Here is a 14,696-nt window from a genome sequence, read left to right as displayed (position 1 = left end):
ACTGAAAGAAAACCCAATTTCAAAAATGGGCAAAGTACTTGAATAGACATTTCTCCAGAAAAGATACCTAAACGGCTGATAAGCACACGAAAAGATGCTTGACATCACTGGTCATTAAAAGATAATGCAAATAAAAATCTCAGTTTGAAACAATTACAGTGACTGAAAAAAGTTCACCTCAAAGGGCTATATACTGTATGATTCCAAAGAATGAACGAGTGGGGGAAGGGCAGAAGGAGACGCAGGTTCCCCGCTGAGCAGGGAGCCATGCGCAGTTCTCGATTCCAGGACCGCAGGACCCCAGGACCCCAGGATCATGACCTGAGCTGAAGGCAGACGCTTAACCAACTGAGCCACCCATGGGCCCCTATATAATATTCTTTAGATGAGAACACATGGAGATGAGAACCAATCAGTGGCAGAGTCGGACGGAGTGGGGGATGGGAGGAAAGCAGGTGTGGCTGTGTGAAAGAACATCGGGGATCCTGGTGGCAATGGAAATGTTTCATCCTCTCTGTATTTGTTTCAATATTCTGGCTGTTACATTGTAGGATAATTTGCAAGGTGTCTTCATTAGGGGGAACTGGGTAAAGGGTACAGGAGATCTCTGCATTATTTCTTAGAAGTGCATTTGAATTTACAATCATCTCAAAATAAAAAATTTAAGTTAAATATGTCATTTCTATTATTATTATTATAGTTTGCCTTAAGGTCTTAATATGCACACTTAACAAATCTAAATGTAATCAACATCGGATGCAATGAAACTTGATTTCAGCCTTGAATTCAACACTTTGCTGATTGGTTTTGCTTTATCCTTTGCCTTTATTAAGCCAAATAGCCAGGTGCCTATTTCCACATCAATTTTGGCGCACTTAAACCTAAGTTTAATAAGCAATCCCGAGATTGTATTGTTTACCATCATATCTAATCAGCGTAAGACTCCTAGTGATATGAACAGGGCACATCATCCAGGTTTACTGTGACTATCTGAAAAGTTATTTTAAAACAAGAATAATAATTCTAGCTATTAAGAATAAATGAAAATCTCCTTATGTGCTTTATATATTAAAATACTATCATTTGTGAAAATATGAATGGATTTTCACTATTTCTGGGATAAAAAGATTCAATAAATAGTTTGTGAAAATGGCTAATTTTATTTTATGTAATATTAGGAATTAATAAAAATTAAATATAAAAAGATAATATAAATATTGAGAATTCTTTAGCTAGATAGCTAGCAGTAAGAATATCTCACACTTTTATTCCCAAGAGATGTTTATAAATATTTGCCCAGCATGGGGCACAGTGCAGGGCTTGAACTTAAGACTGAGATCAAGACACAGTGACTTAACCAGCTGAGCCACCTGGGTACCCCCAGCTTTGAGTCTTTAAAGAAGAGTCCTGTTTGAGAATTCCTCCCATCTGGTCAAGACAATTTAAAAGTAGGATGTTTACTTTGCTGTATTAAACTTTCACAAGGAGGAAAAACTCTAAAGTTATGTATTATATCATGATAAATCTTCATTGATTTAAATATAATAAAGTCTATGAAGAAAAGGAAAAATGGTGAGAAACAAATGGGGCCCATCTAAGTTAAGAGAGGAGAGAGGGCATTTTTGGGGGCCCAACTATGCAGTACAGTGACTGAAGAAAAATTTAACAAGTGACAGTGAAGCACAATAATAGCAGTATTTTAACTTCTGACTGCCAAAATTTTAATTACAGTATAATTATAATATGCCAATATAGTCATATGTTACATAATACATTAAAATATAATGCTAGTAATAATTGATTCTTAAAAGATTTTATTCATTTATTTGACAGAGAGAGACACAGCGAGAGAGGGAACACAAGCAGGGGGAGTGGGAGAGGGAGAAGCAGGCTTCCCGCAGAGCAGGGATTCCCGATGTGGGGCTCGATCCCAGGACCCTGGGACCATGACCGGAGCTGAAGGCAGACGCTTAACAATTGAGACACCCAGATGCCCCTAATAATTGATTTTTTCAATAATATTTTTTGGTTATTTTTATATCCTGGAATTTTATATCCCTCTTTGCCAGTGGTTATTGTGTGGCTTTGGCCATGAACTCAGACAAGCAGTGATTTTACAGTCATTCATCATTTGCATGAATTATGACTTCATTGAATGTTTTAAATCTTTTCTCATAATAAATAACTCCAGCATAATTTGACCCTGATCACAATATCCCATTTCTTATATTAATGTTGTCTATTATTTTAGTTCCGTTTTGTTTCTACATCTGAAAAGTTAATAATTACTAGTGATATTGTTTTAGGTATTCACAGTGTATTTAGATGTTCTGGTGTGTTTCTGAACGTTCCTGTTCTTCATAATTTTTGTATACCACTTGGTCATTAGTTCCAATTTCTTGTTCATGAATCTATTCATCATTTCTGCTGTATCTACTATTCAAACTCTATAGTTGAGCTTTTAATGCCAATGAGTAAACTTCCCCTCTATGATTTTATTTCTTTTTATGGTTGTTATTTATTAAAAGTGATCCTATTCATAATTTTCTTCTTAATGATAGAATTATTTTGTCTGCTGTGTTTAACAACTTTCTGTGGATGAATCATAATGCACGAGAAAAATAGTGGAAACAAAAGTTTGGGAAGTTATGAAAATGGACTTGTAGATGATTATCACATTGATGAACATACTGGACTAATATGGCTAAGACTTCATATATTAGGAAGAAGCTGCCTAGCTATGAATTGCACATGCTCAGGGCATAACTCAATTCCCTAGCCTTCTGTGCAGCTAGAATGCAGGCATGTGCCCTAAACCTTGCCAATCAGATGTACAAAAGCAAGATTTCTTCTTTCAGAGGAAAGAAATAGGTGGCATAGGTCTTTTGCAGAATTGCTTCCTGGTAAGGGTAAGTTCAGGTAAGCTACGTAAGTTTTTAAAGGCAATGATGGCATAGGGCCTAGCAATGGCATACATGTTGGGGGACGTAGAGAGCTGGCAGTTACCTCTAGGAATTGAAGGATTAGGAGTAATTCGGAGAATTGGGTAGTATAATTTAAAAGGGTGAGTGATTATTACTGTGCCCAAGCATTTCGAGGGAGAATAAGACAGCTCAAAGTTACAGATTCTCAGCTGAAATGTGTGGTCACTGAATCCCAGATTTCCTCTGCCCTAAAACAATTTCAATTTCCCATGACCCCAGCACTGACATAATTCAAAACCAAATTCACATTACATACAACTATGCGAGTTTCCCATTGACAAAAAGGTGGATGAATGAACTGCAGTATATTGACACAGAAGAGTATTATTCATGAATGAAGGAGTGAATGAATGGCAGCTACTTGCAACAAAAGAAACAATTAATTTTAGCAATATATTGTTAAGTGAAAAAGTAAGACCCAGAAGATAATGTATAGCCTGATAGTCTGAATCTTGAAATAAAAATGTACAATTTTTAGAAATACAATAAATGAAATAAAACTAAGGAAAGCACTCTGGAATTACTTCTTGAGGATCTCAGTAACTTGTCTTGCCTTAAGTTGTGACACATGCAGACTTTTACCAGAAAATGAAGTAACTTACAATTGGAACATTCAGTTTTATGAAAATAAAATGATCACAGAGATAACCTAGGATACAATTTGAAAGCTCTGATTTCTGTGGAACATATTCGTCATAGACAACAATTTTGTGTGATGGATCAGTGTCATAGAACTGACCAAAGGAAAACTGGAAGCATTTAGAAAATGTATCTGGATCTTTATTTGCTCCGTCCACAAGTGCTTTGAGTTTACATGTGGGCATCCAGTTGTGTTCAAATATCTGAGACGGTTCAATAAGTTCTTTATTTAAAGTATGAATAGATTTTCACAAATCTTTGCTTCTCAGTGGAAAAGGAAACACCCATAAATTCGGGTCATTGTACCTAATAGACATTAGGAAGTCTCATTCTCTCCGGGCAGAAAAGTATTGTATTCATGAGAATCTTCTCTCTCAATTCCTTTGCATCCCTTTGCACGAACTGAGCTCACTACATTTCATAAAGCAGTAAATCAGGAGAAGTTCAACTCAACTCAAAATTGTGAGTGTTACAAAATATCTGTTAGGTGGGAGAGGAAAACGGGGAGAAAGGAAGGATGGTCCTCTACTCTGAACAATAGAGCAGGCAGTCAGTGGGGTCCACACGGAGTCCGTGTCATCTTCCCCTTCAGGATCACACTCTGGTTTCATGTGAACTGGGGGTCCCCTGCCAGCCATCCCTAAAACGGAAACTATAAAAAGAGAAAAGAGAAGCACGCAGGTTCCACCGAGATTTGAACTCGGATCGCTGGATTCAGAGTCCAGAGTGCTAACCATTACACCATGGAACCCCACGGCTTTCGTCGGTGACAGCAGTCCTCCCTGGCAGGATGTACGTCCCTGAAATCAAGGAGTCCCTAGAAAAGCTGAAATTCGCGTCCTAGTTTTTGACATCTGTCTCCGAGACACACGGGCCTTTTCTCGTGTGCACAGGGCTCTTCGTGCAAAATCCCAAAGCAAATCGGTTTCTAGGGACAGGTCCGTGCTCGTCGGCGCCCTCTGGTCTTTCTGCAGCAGGCGGGCCTCGGTGCGCCCGGCCGCCCCCGCCCGGCGGCCCAGACGCAGGTGCAGCAGGGGAGGGGTGCGGCCGGGGCTCCCGACGTGGGGCGCGGCCGGGGCTGCCGGGGCGGGGGGGGTTGCGGGCGGGGCTCCCGGGGCGGGGGGGTGCGGCCGGGGCTCCCGAGGCGGGGGGGTGCGGCCGCGGCTCCCGGGGCGGGGGGGGGTGCGGCCGGGGCTCCCGGGGCGGGGGGGTGCGGCCGGGGCGGCCGGGGCGGGGGGTGCGGCCGCGGCTCCCGAGGCGGGGGGGGCGGCCGGGGCGGCCGGGGCGGGGGGGTGCGGCCGCGGCTGCCGGGGCGGGGGCGCGGGGCGGGGCGGCCGCGGCGGGGGGGGTGCGGCCGGGGTTCCCGACGTGGGGTGCGGCCGGGGCTCCCGAGGCGGGGGGGGGGCGGCCGGGGCTCCCGAGGCGGGGGGGGCGGCCGAGGCGGCCGGGGCGGGGGGGCGGCCGCGGCTCCCGAGGCGGGGGGGGGCGGCCGGGGCTCCCGGGGCGGGGGGGTGCGGCCGGGGCGGCCGGGGCGGGGGGCGGGGGCTCCCGGGGCGGGGGGGTGCGGCCGGGGCGGCCGGGGCGGCCGGGGCGGGGGGGTGCGGCCGCGGCTCCCGGGGCGGGGGGTTGCGGCCGGGGCGGCCGGGGCTGCCGGCGGCGGCGCTGCTGGACCAGCCGGCTCGCGGCCTCTCCGCCCCGCAGGTTCATTCCGACAGGTAAACTGTGGATGACGGCGTCCCGGCCTGTGCGGCTCGGCCCGGGCGAAAGAGTCGCCTTCTGCTCCCGGGACGCGCCCGGCCCTGCGGACGCTGACGGCTGAAAGCTCGATACGAAGCCCCTGCGGTCTCCGGAGGCTTTGACTTGGCTCCTCCCGGCAGCAGCTGTGAGCCTCTCCCGAGCCCCCGGCGGTGACGGCTCCCTGGTGTCGCGAAGGGGACACGACGCGCGGCAGGACCGAAGCGATCGCAGACGGTCAAGCCGAAGGCTGAGGACAGAAGCAAACCATCTTTACTGAGAGTGCACACTCGCAGGTGTCAGGGTTTGAACCACAACGAGACCCCGGGGAGGTATCGGCATTCAGCCGAGATCATTTCTGGGGCAAAAAGACATCTGGTTTGGAAGGAAATGCTTCCGGAAGAGGCGCAGGTGACAATCGACGGCGAGAGACAGCGGCTCTGGAGTCACAAAGCCCGTGTCCAGGTGTCTCAGCCGCTCCTCTCCTCTCCCCGGAGGCCCCTGGCCCTCCCCTCACCAGCAGGAAGACAGTGAAACTCTCCTGCCAAGTGGGGTAAATAAAGGGCTTTCCAGAAGAAGCCTTAGGAACAGGAGACACGAGACTCGTGAGGGTTTTCAACACAATTGAACTTCAGGTCGTTGCAACAAATCACGAGTATTTGCAGGGGCTAGGGCTTGTACCAAGTTCTGAACTCTCGGAGCAACAACAACAAAAAAGCAGATATAAATAATTGAATAAATAAATGGGGGAGAAGAGACATCTGGGAAGTAAATGAAATGCCTAATGAATTAACAGGAAGACTCCATACCAATTCCTGCAGCCTGGTTCCAGCATCTTTCTTGATGTGGAACCAACCTCAGTCTCCAGGGGAATCTCCCGTGCAGAAGAATTCCAAATCACCCAACTCCACACTCCTTAGTTGTGGGCTCTGTCTGCACAGTGGTTGCTTTCCAAAGAGTACAGCATGGGAAGGGAGAAAAAGGGTAAGCGATGGAAGGAAACTGACAAACACAATTTCAGCCAGGGACCAAAGTCAACTTCAGCCACTGCTGAAGCCATTTTTGATAGCATATACCCGTGACCCTGTATAAATGATGAACATGAAAATGGCACTTTACTTCTGTGAGCTCCCTCGCCCAAGCCCATAACTCCTGTTTAATTATGAGAAAAACTTCGGACAAATGAGGGGCATTCTACAAAACACCTGAGCAGGACCCCAAACTGTCAAGGTCGTCGAAAACAAGGAAAGTCTGAGAAAGTACCACAGCCAAGAGGAGCCTAAGGAGACAGGATGACTAAATATAATGTGGTATATTCTGAATAGGATCCTGGAACCAAAGAGGACATTAGCTAAACCAGGGAAATCTGAATAATGTTTGGACTTTAGTTACTAATAATGTATAAATATTTGTTCATTGATTGTAATAAATGTGCCACACTCATGTAAGATTTTAATCACAGGAGACACTGAGTAGGGGGTATATAGACACTCTCTCTTCTATCTTCCCAAATAAGTAGAAACTATTGCTTTGGGGAATAAGAAAAAGAAAGTGACCAAATGAAATTATTTCTTCAAAGTGAATGCAGAACTCTGGTTTGCAATGTGCACCAGCACAGTTCCCTCCCCTTTTAACCAATGAGCCACATTATCGGGGCCCAGGGCTATGGCCTGCGAGCCTACCACAGTCCTCAGGGCATAGGGACTTTCGTAGGAATTTTGAAGGAGGAATTCCTATGCCATGCCCACTGCTGTGTTCAGTGCTGTGGGCACAGCATTAAGCAGGACACCAAGCCCTGGCTCTGCCTTGGAGATTCGGGGCTAATAATGATGGGATAGACTAAAATTATGAATACGTGAGTTAAGGGGACCTGCAGGTGGCTGGAGGGTAATCACATATTCTTCAAATAAGAATAAAAACTGGATGTTTACATTTGAGCAGAGAGTGACTGTTTCGAAGGGTGTCTTGGCTCACACTTTTTCATAGAGAAGATGCAAGATGCAACACAGTCTGTGGACTGGTTGTCTGGGCCACAGTCTATAATGAAAGTAAAAGAGGGGATCTGATGGTTTGATGGTGGACTGAGACCTCGATTAGGGACACAACTGCAAGGTTGCTTTAGGCCTCAAGGGCCGAGACTTTGAACCGGGCACGTCAGGGAGCATCGCGGATGACTTCAGGGAGCACTGGAGACTCCACATGGGCTTTCAGCCTCGGGGGCATGGTAAGTTCCCTGCAAAACCAAGGTCAGTCCCACATCAGAAACGTCTCTGGGAGTTGCTTTGAAGTATGCATGCTCATTCATAGGCATCTTATTTATGCCCCCCCCCAAACAAAATACAACTGAAAAACTCTTCTCCTCTTTCCCGAGATAAAGAGGTCATTAGAGCAAAGATTCATAGTATATGTTTTTGGCCCTAGATTCTAGATCATATTGAATAAAATATGTGAAACCCCTTTCCCACAAAGGTGCTCCTAGATGTATACATATATCACTTTGCAAACTATTTCAGAGTGTTTGTGGAACACTTAAAGTCTATAGGCCCCAGGCTATGAATATTCTGCATTTGGAAATTTTCTATGTCACCTCACCTAATTTTTAACTAACTAAAACAAATTCTCTAAGTAGAAATTAAGCATCCTACTGCTAAAGTAAAATCACTTTTTAATCGTGGCTAAATTTTTCATTAGTCTTCATCTTGTAGATTAGGTCCAAATTGCATCCATGACTGAATGCAAAATACTAGTTGGACTAGTTCTCAGAGGGCTGTTGGGGTGCAGATTCCTGATAATGCAGTTTGGGGAGACTTGACTCAGACATAAGTAGGTCACAGGCTCATTTTTATCACAGGGTAACTGGACCTTACTCCATCTCTCCTTGGCCCCACTGAGAGGAACCCCTTGAATTCTGGTCTTCTTCATGTACTGTCCAAGAAGTAGGCATGTGAATGGAAGGCAGATGCCAGACAGCCTTTTTCTCTCATAACTCCCAGTGAATTTTCTAAATCTTGTGTCATTTAAACCTAGTTTCCTTGGGTTTTTTTCCCTGTCCACTCACAGAGGCCCTGTTACCCCCAAGTCATAAGTATCTCATAAATTATATTCCAGCCAGAAGGCCTTGCTGTTCCTGAAAATGAAGAGATAAAGTAGAAAAGACCCCAGAGGAAGATGTAGAAAATCTGAATAACAATGGTACATTGTAATCAAACCTAAGTAAATATTGACTGCATAAAACAATATGAATGTCTTCTAGAGGAGAAGATAAATGTACAATTCAAATGTATGCAGACAATGAATTTAGACATCCCTCAAGAGAGGGATGAATAGAATTACATTTTTCTAATGTTAAGTCTCTTGCATTGTCTGGGGAAGTGGTAAAATATCAATATAAGAGTTGTTTGGTCAGGACTATATGTGATGATCTCTAGGCTCACCATCAAAAGAAAATCAAAGGCATATGCAACTTTCATGTGACTGCCCAGGAAATAATAATGTAGACCTATTCAATCAATAGACAAAAGATACAAAAGGGGAGCATAAAAGGGAGAGCACAGAAAACTACACATAGTAGGGCAATCGTTTTAACCTAAAATATGCTCAGCAATCTGGTGATGGGGGTGGGGCAGCAGGGAGCTTCTGGGGCGCGGTCCTGACCTGAGTGGGATCACACGGATGCTCCCCGTGTGACGAATCACTGCAGCGGGCGTTTAACTTCCATCCACCTCTCTGCATGCGTGTTCACAGGAAAGACACACAGAGAGTTAAAAAAAACCACACAAAAGCCCTTCTAGTCCCCAGTTGGCAGTATTTTCCAAGTGGCTTCCCTGTGAGAATATGTGTAGATGAGTAAAAATTGTGGCACTGTGGTGTCTGACTGGTCTCAGGTGTCTTCCGAGCAGTTCATTCAGGGCTGGCTTCCTGCCAGCACCCTTGGGCAGGAGATAGGTTTTTCTAATCCTTTTTACCACTCCAAGCTCAAGTTTGGTTCCCATCATGACTGTTTGGATGATTCTCTCGCTCCAGGCCTTCAGGGATCACTCTACCTTCTGAGTGATGCCCACGGGGCAAGGAGGTGGAGAGCCCGGGGCAGAGCCTCTGACAAATCTTCTTCTCAGGATGACATCCCTTTTGGACAGGTGCCACTCTCCTGCTACATTCTATAAAAAATTGGTCTATTTTAATTTATAAGAAATATCTTTTCCTAAATAAACAAGGCAAAGAGAAGACCTCATTCTGAAAACACTATAACTGAGATGATCTGTTACAGAGCATTTCATGGGTTTTTGTTTGGTGCTGATTGTCTTGTGCATCTGAGAAAATACACCCCTCAAAAAACTGCAACCTATACATTCATTTGTTGAGGACTATTTCTCAAAATCTGCACGTCGGAAAGGCAGTCTCTTCCAGCCACAGCCTCACCATTGTAGCTGGCTTTGGACTTCAATCTCCCAAATTATTTCTCAAATTATTATTATTATTATCATTATCATCATCATCATTATAAATTATACAACATTTAGTTTTAAAAGCAAAATGGATTGACAAAACCTATTAAAAAATAAATCAACAGGGGCGCCTGGGTGGCTCAGTCGGTTAAGCGTCTGCCTTCGGCTCAGGTCATGATTCCAGGGTCCTGGGATCGAGCCCCACATTGGGCTCCCTGCTCAGCCGGGAGCCTGCTTCTCCCTCTCCCACTCCCCCTGCTTGTGTTCCCTCTCTCGCTATCTCTCTCTCTGTCAAATAAATAAATAAAATAAAAAATAAATAATAAGTCAACAAAAGCCAAAATGAATGCAGCATGTTTCTGCCCTAAACCTTCCCTGCACTGAATTCAGATTTCCTAGCTGCAAGTCTTCAGTTGCTTTTAGCTACTAGCTCTGTGACCTTGGGCCGGGCACTTAATCTCTCGGTAAAATTTGGCTTCACCAACATATTTGACAAGTAGTCCCTTTGGACAATGACCCCTTGAGCCCATGTTTGGCTACTGAGTAATACTGAAGTCTTGTATCTAGAGAATACATCTTTCTCAGTCCAGCAATAAAATCACTATTTCCGCTTCTTCATTTTAAAAACTTCAGTAATGATGTATGCTTCAAATCATAGAAAAACAAAGGAAAAAAATAACCCACAACCCTCAAACCCAATACTTTGGCATATTTCCCCCCAATTCCAAATATTTATGAAGCAAAATTGTACATAATCAAGGTCATATATTACATATAGTTTTAATCTAGTTCCTTTCGTTTAACATTTTATCATGGGCTTCTTCCCTGAGCTATCACAACCTCTTCCAAAATATTGTTTTCAGTAGCTTTGTAACATTCTTCCAGCTATATATAACGTAAGCTATATAATCATCCCCTCCCACTGTTGGAGATGTTTTAATCATGTTATTATTATAACTAAAAGTATCATATAAGTCTCTGCACATAAATGATTTCCTTTAGTTTGGATTATTTCCCTAAAAGAGTTTTCTCCAAAATAAGTTTGCCCTGTGGAAGCATTGGGAGCAGCGGTTCAGAAGTGCTACCTGGAACAAGGCCCTTGTTCCAGGCACCTGGGGAAGGGAGCTGTGTTAGATGCTAGGGCTGCCCTAACAAATTACCATAAAGTGCGTGGCTTAAAACAGAAATTTACCTTCTCACAGCTCCAGAGACCAGAAACCCAAATTCAAGGTGTCTGCAAGATTAGTGGTTCCTAGAGGGTCTGAGGGTGAATCTGTCATGGCTTCCTCCCCGGCCTGCCTGCTTTGCAGCTTCATTGCTCCAATCCCTGCCGCCTTCTGACACGGCTGTTGTCCCCGTCTGTCCGTTTCTGTGTGTCTCCAAATCTCCCTCTCCTTGTAAGGATACTGTAATTGGATTTAGGGGCCAACCTAACCCAGAATGACCCCACTGGAACTTGACTGCAGCAGCAAAGACTGTTTTCAAACGAAGTCGCATTCCAGGTGGGAGGGGGGAGGATTCCCGCGCACCTTCTTGGGCGACACACTTGAACCCAGCCCAGCAGCAGTCCTGTCCTTGCCTGCCCCACGTGAAAACACATATGGGAGAGCTAACTCCTAGAGACTCTGAGGACCTCGGACCTGAAAGGTTTCTCCTGATTGTATCTGAAAGTCTGTCTGAGTCGACTGTGATGGTGTTTTGATCAAGTACTTCAATTCCCAGGGCTCAATCCTATGGTCCCTAAATTTTCCATTCAAAGAAGAACCCGGTTCTATAGTGTGTCACTGAATCAGGTCTACTGGTAGGAGCAATTCTATTAATACAGCTAGATTTCGTCGGCATTCACACCCTCCTGGGGCGGGGGGGGAGCGTAGAGAATGTCCTGAGGCTGGAAAACCTGTTGTCCGAGCCCTTCTCCCTTATCCGCCAGGCTCCGGGGGCTGCGGGCTTCCCTCTCCGGGGAAGCGAGGAGCAGGGGCCTCCCCAGCGTCGCCTTCTGCTCCTGGACCCTCCCTGCCCCCTCCCAGCCCGCACCTCCGCCCAAGTCGGGCTTCAGCCAGTTCTTTTGAAGCAGGGAAAGGGCAAAGCAGTTGAAGGCCATCGAAGACATTTAGGTTTTAGTGTTTAACGCGGAAAGCAAACGCGAATGACTCCCTGCTTCCAGGCACCATGGGCATCTGCAGGTCTGAGGTCGCTGGGGCCACCACCTGCTCCAAAGTCCCTCCGTGCAGACGGGTGGTCGGCGGTGAGGGGGGAGCGGACAGTCCTCTCTCGGCTCCCAATGCTTCTCTGAATTCCACCCGCCCCGCTGAAGTTGGATTTGCTTATGGGCGACGCGTTTCATCCAAGACTGAAAAGCCCTGAACGGACGTAGGAGATTCCTTGTTCGCAGACCACACACCGAACCATCTTTCCCTACATCACATTACAGTGTAATATCGCATCACGGCGAGGGATGGTCTGGTGCCTATTAGGTGGCACACCTTCAAAGTCGCTAACAAGAGATGCCTGCTAATAGGTAGTCGTGGCCGAGTGGTTAAGGCGATGGACTTGAAATCCATTGGGGTCTCCCCGCGCAGGTTCGAATCCTGCCGGCTACGTTTTACCCCGAACTCCGGTCCATTAGCAGGCCAAACAAAACGGAAACGTCTGCGGTCTAGTCGACTGCTGGGCTCACTCTGCGTTGCCAGTTACCTATATTGTCTGGGTCAGATAATCTCTTCCTTCAATTCCAAACGCCACTGTGTCTGAAACATTGACCCTCAGTCTCATTTGTGAGGGTGTGAACGTCACTTAATATCATACCCGGTTTGAGGGAGGCTATTCGTTTTCCTCGATTTCGGGTCAGAGCCCACTTAGATTCTCAGCATCAGAGTCAGATCCCCATGCGCTGCTGGAGCGGAGGTGTTTTCGTTGCCACCATCTAGAGTTCAAGATGCCTAAAGCAGCATTTCCTCTTACAGCGATCATCTTTTTGATTCCCTACTATGTCCCAAGCACTGAATTAGCATTATATGTGTTACCTCATTTAATTTAATCACCAATATAACCCTATGGCCTTGGTGGTATCAGTCCCATTTTACAGAATAAGAAACCGAAGCTTGACTTGCCCAACACTGCCCAGTAAAATGGTATCTAGACCAAGGACTTTCTTAAGTGTGGTTGTGAGGTTGCTTTTCACAGATACTACAGGGAACACACTTTTTAAAAAACCAGTGGTTAGCGACTCAATCCTGCTGTAGTTTATACACAGGAATGACTTTCATATCAGTTCCTACTTATCAAACATGTATTACAAACCTATTTCCAAGTGCTTCATGTGTGTTAGCCTGTGTGATCACATTCATACGGAGTGAATACTATTATTACCCTTCGTTTATAAATCTGAAAACTGACACCCATAGGAGTAAAATAATATGGCCAAGGTCACCCAGCTAGTAAGTGGCAGGGCTGAGCTTGAACTCTTAGTTTGTGTCTATACCCAGGGAACCAAAAGTTGGGGCAGGTGTGGGGACAGATCAGGGGATGCTTTCATTGCTATTGTCTACAGTTGGAAATTAATGTAACTGCCTGACTCTTATTCAGATTTTTGCTTCCATAGATAAGTCTAAGTGGTTGGTCTGGAGTATGAGGTTCTTACCCATTGTGTATTAAGTGTTCTGCTAGCCCAAGTTTGGGGAATATCTTTCGACAGCAATGAGGTGATATCTGTTTTTGAATGATAATAAGTGACTGTTATTGTAGCTTCATATGAATGATTAGTTTATAAAGAAGGGCGCCTCACCCATTCTATCTTCTCAGCCTGAACACTCCGGAGTCCAAGAGTGGGAAAGGTTTGTTAAACCACAGGACATGGTTGCCAAGCCCAGGAATACTTCTAGTTTGAGACTAAAAGCAAAATCCATGTGGAGCCCCATACAAAACCCATCAGGGAAGCCCGTTCATTCTGGTAAACGGGGGTACTGAACTTTCCCAGCAAGGGAGAATCTTAGTCTGAAAGAGTCTCAGTGCCTAGAGGAGGGGACTTTCGGGGACAGGATTAGTCATATGATAATTTTAGAGCAGAAATTGCGGAAGGAGATCTGTGGCAACAGTGATCAGAATATGTAAACTAAGTAAATGACTGGGACAGTGAGTGGTCTTATCTTTGGAATGTGAGTCCATGCAGAATTACTCCATGATACTGCCATAAAATCTATAAATAAAGTGGAATACAAAGAAGGTGAGCTCAGGTGGTTTGTCTCGTGTATCGTGGTCTGGTACGCTTTATCTGTTGTGTGTGGCATGGAATCACCACATAGCACAGTTTCCTGCCGGTACTCACCATGTTCAATGTCTCCGTCTCTTTAGAGACTCCCGGGGAAGGTTTTCTGGTCCGTGCCCTCTCTCTTCATACCTTCTCCTGCACATTCAGGGACCAAGAACATGTATCTGGGCTTTTTGGTTGATTTGGGAAACAAAGCATGAATTCAGAGACTCAGTACTCTGATTTGCATGCAGATGAAAGTGGAAAGAAAAGGTCCAGGTAGGGACAGAGCTTTTGTTTATAGAAAAACAAAACAGAACAGCCCCCCTCCCCACATACACACACAGGAGGCGGAGGAAGAATGGGAGTTGGAAGGAGTAGCCACCAGGGTGTCAAATACTGGAGTGTCACCCCTCTGGGCCACTCTTATTCTGAGCTTCCTGGGTCGTAGAAGTCCCCCAGGGCCTTCACTCTCGTTCTGACAGGCATTTTCCCACCATTTCCACTCTTCAAAATCAGCCACAGATGTTAAGGCATTTCTTAAAGTCCGCCCCCTCCAGGAAGGCATTTGGATTGCTTCTAATTTGGACTATGAAAAACGGCCCTGTCGTGAATATTCTCATGAGTGAGCAGAAGGAGGGATTTTTG

General features: G+C 45.5%; 2 non-coding genes across 2 annotated transcripts; one reads left to right on the top strand and one right to left on the bottom strand.

Annotated features, from left to right (window-relative positions):
- Positions 1-4,302: 4,302 nt before the first annotated feature.
- TRNAQ-CUG lies at positions 4,303-4,374 on the bottom strand. The gene has a single exon. It is a non-coding gene; the product is annotated as a tRNA-Gln (tRNA).
- A 7,946-nt stretch (positions 4,375-12,320) lies between these two features.
- On the top strand, positions 12,321-12,402 carry TRNAS-UGA. The gene has a single exon. It is a non-coding gene; the product is annotated as a tRNA-Ser (tRNA).
- The last annotated feature ends 2,294 nt before the right edge of the window (positions 12,403-14,696 follow it).

This window comes from Zalophus californianus, chromosome 7 (assembly GCF_009762305.2).
Source record: "Zalophus californianus isolate mZalCal1 chromosome 7, mZalCal1.pri.v2, whole genome shotgun sequence".
NCBI classification, from domain to species: Eukaryota; Metazoa; Chordata; class Mammalia; order Carnivora; family Otariidae; genus Zalophus; species Zalophus californianus.
The sequence above is the reverse complement of the archived record's forward strand: the minus strand, read 5'-3'. Positions and strand labels throughout refer to the sequence as shown.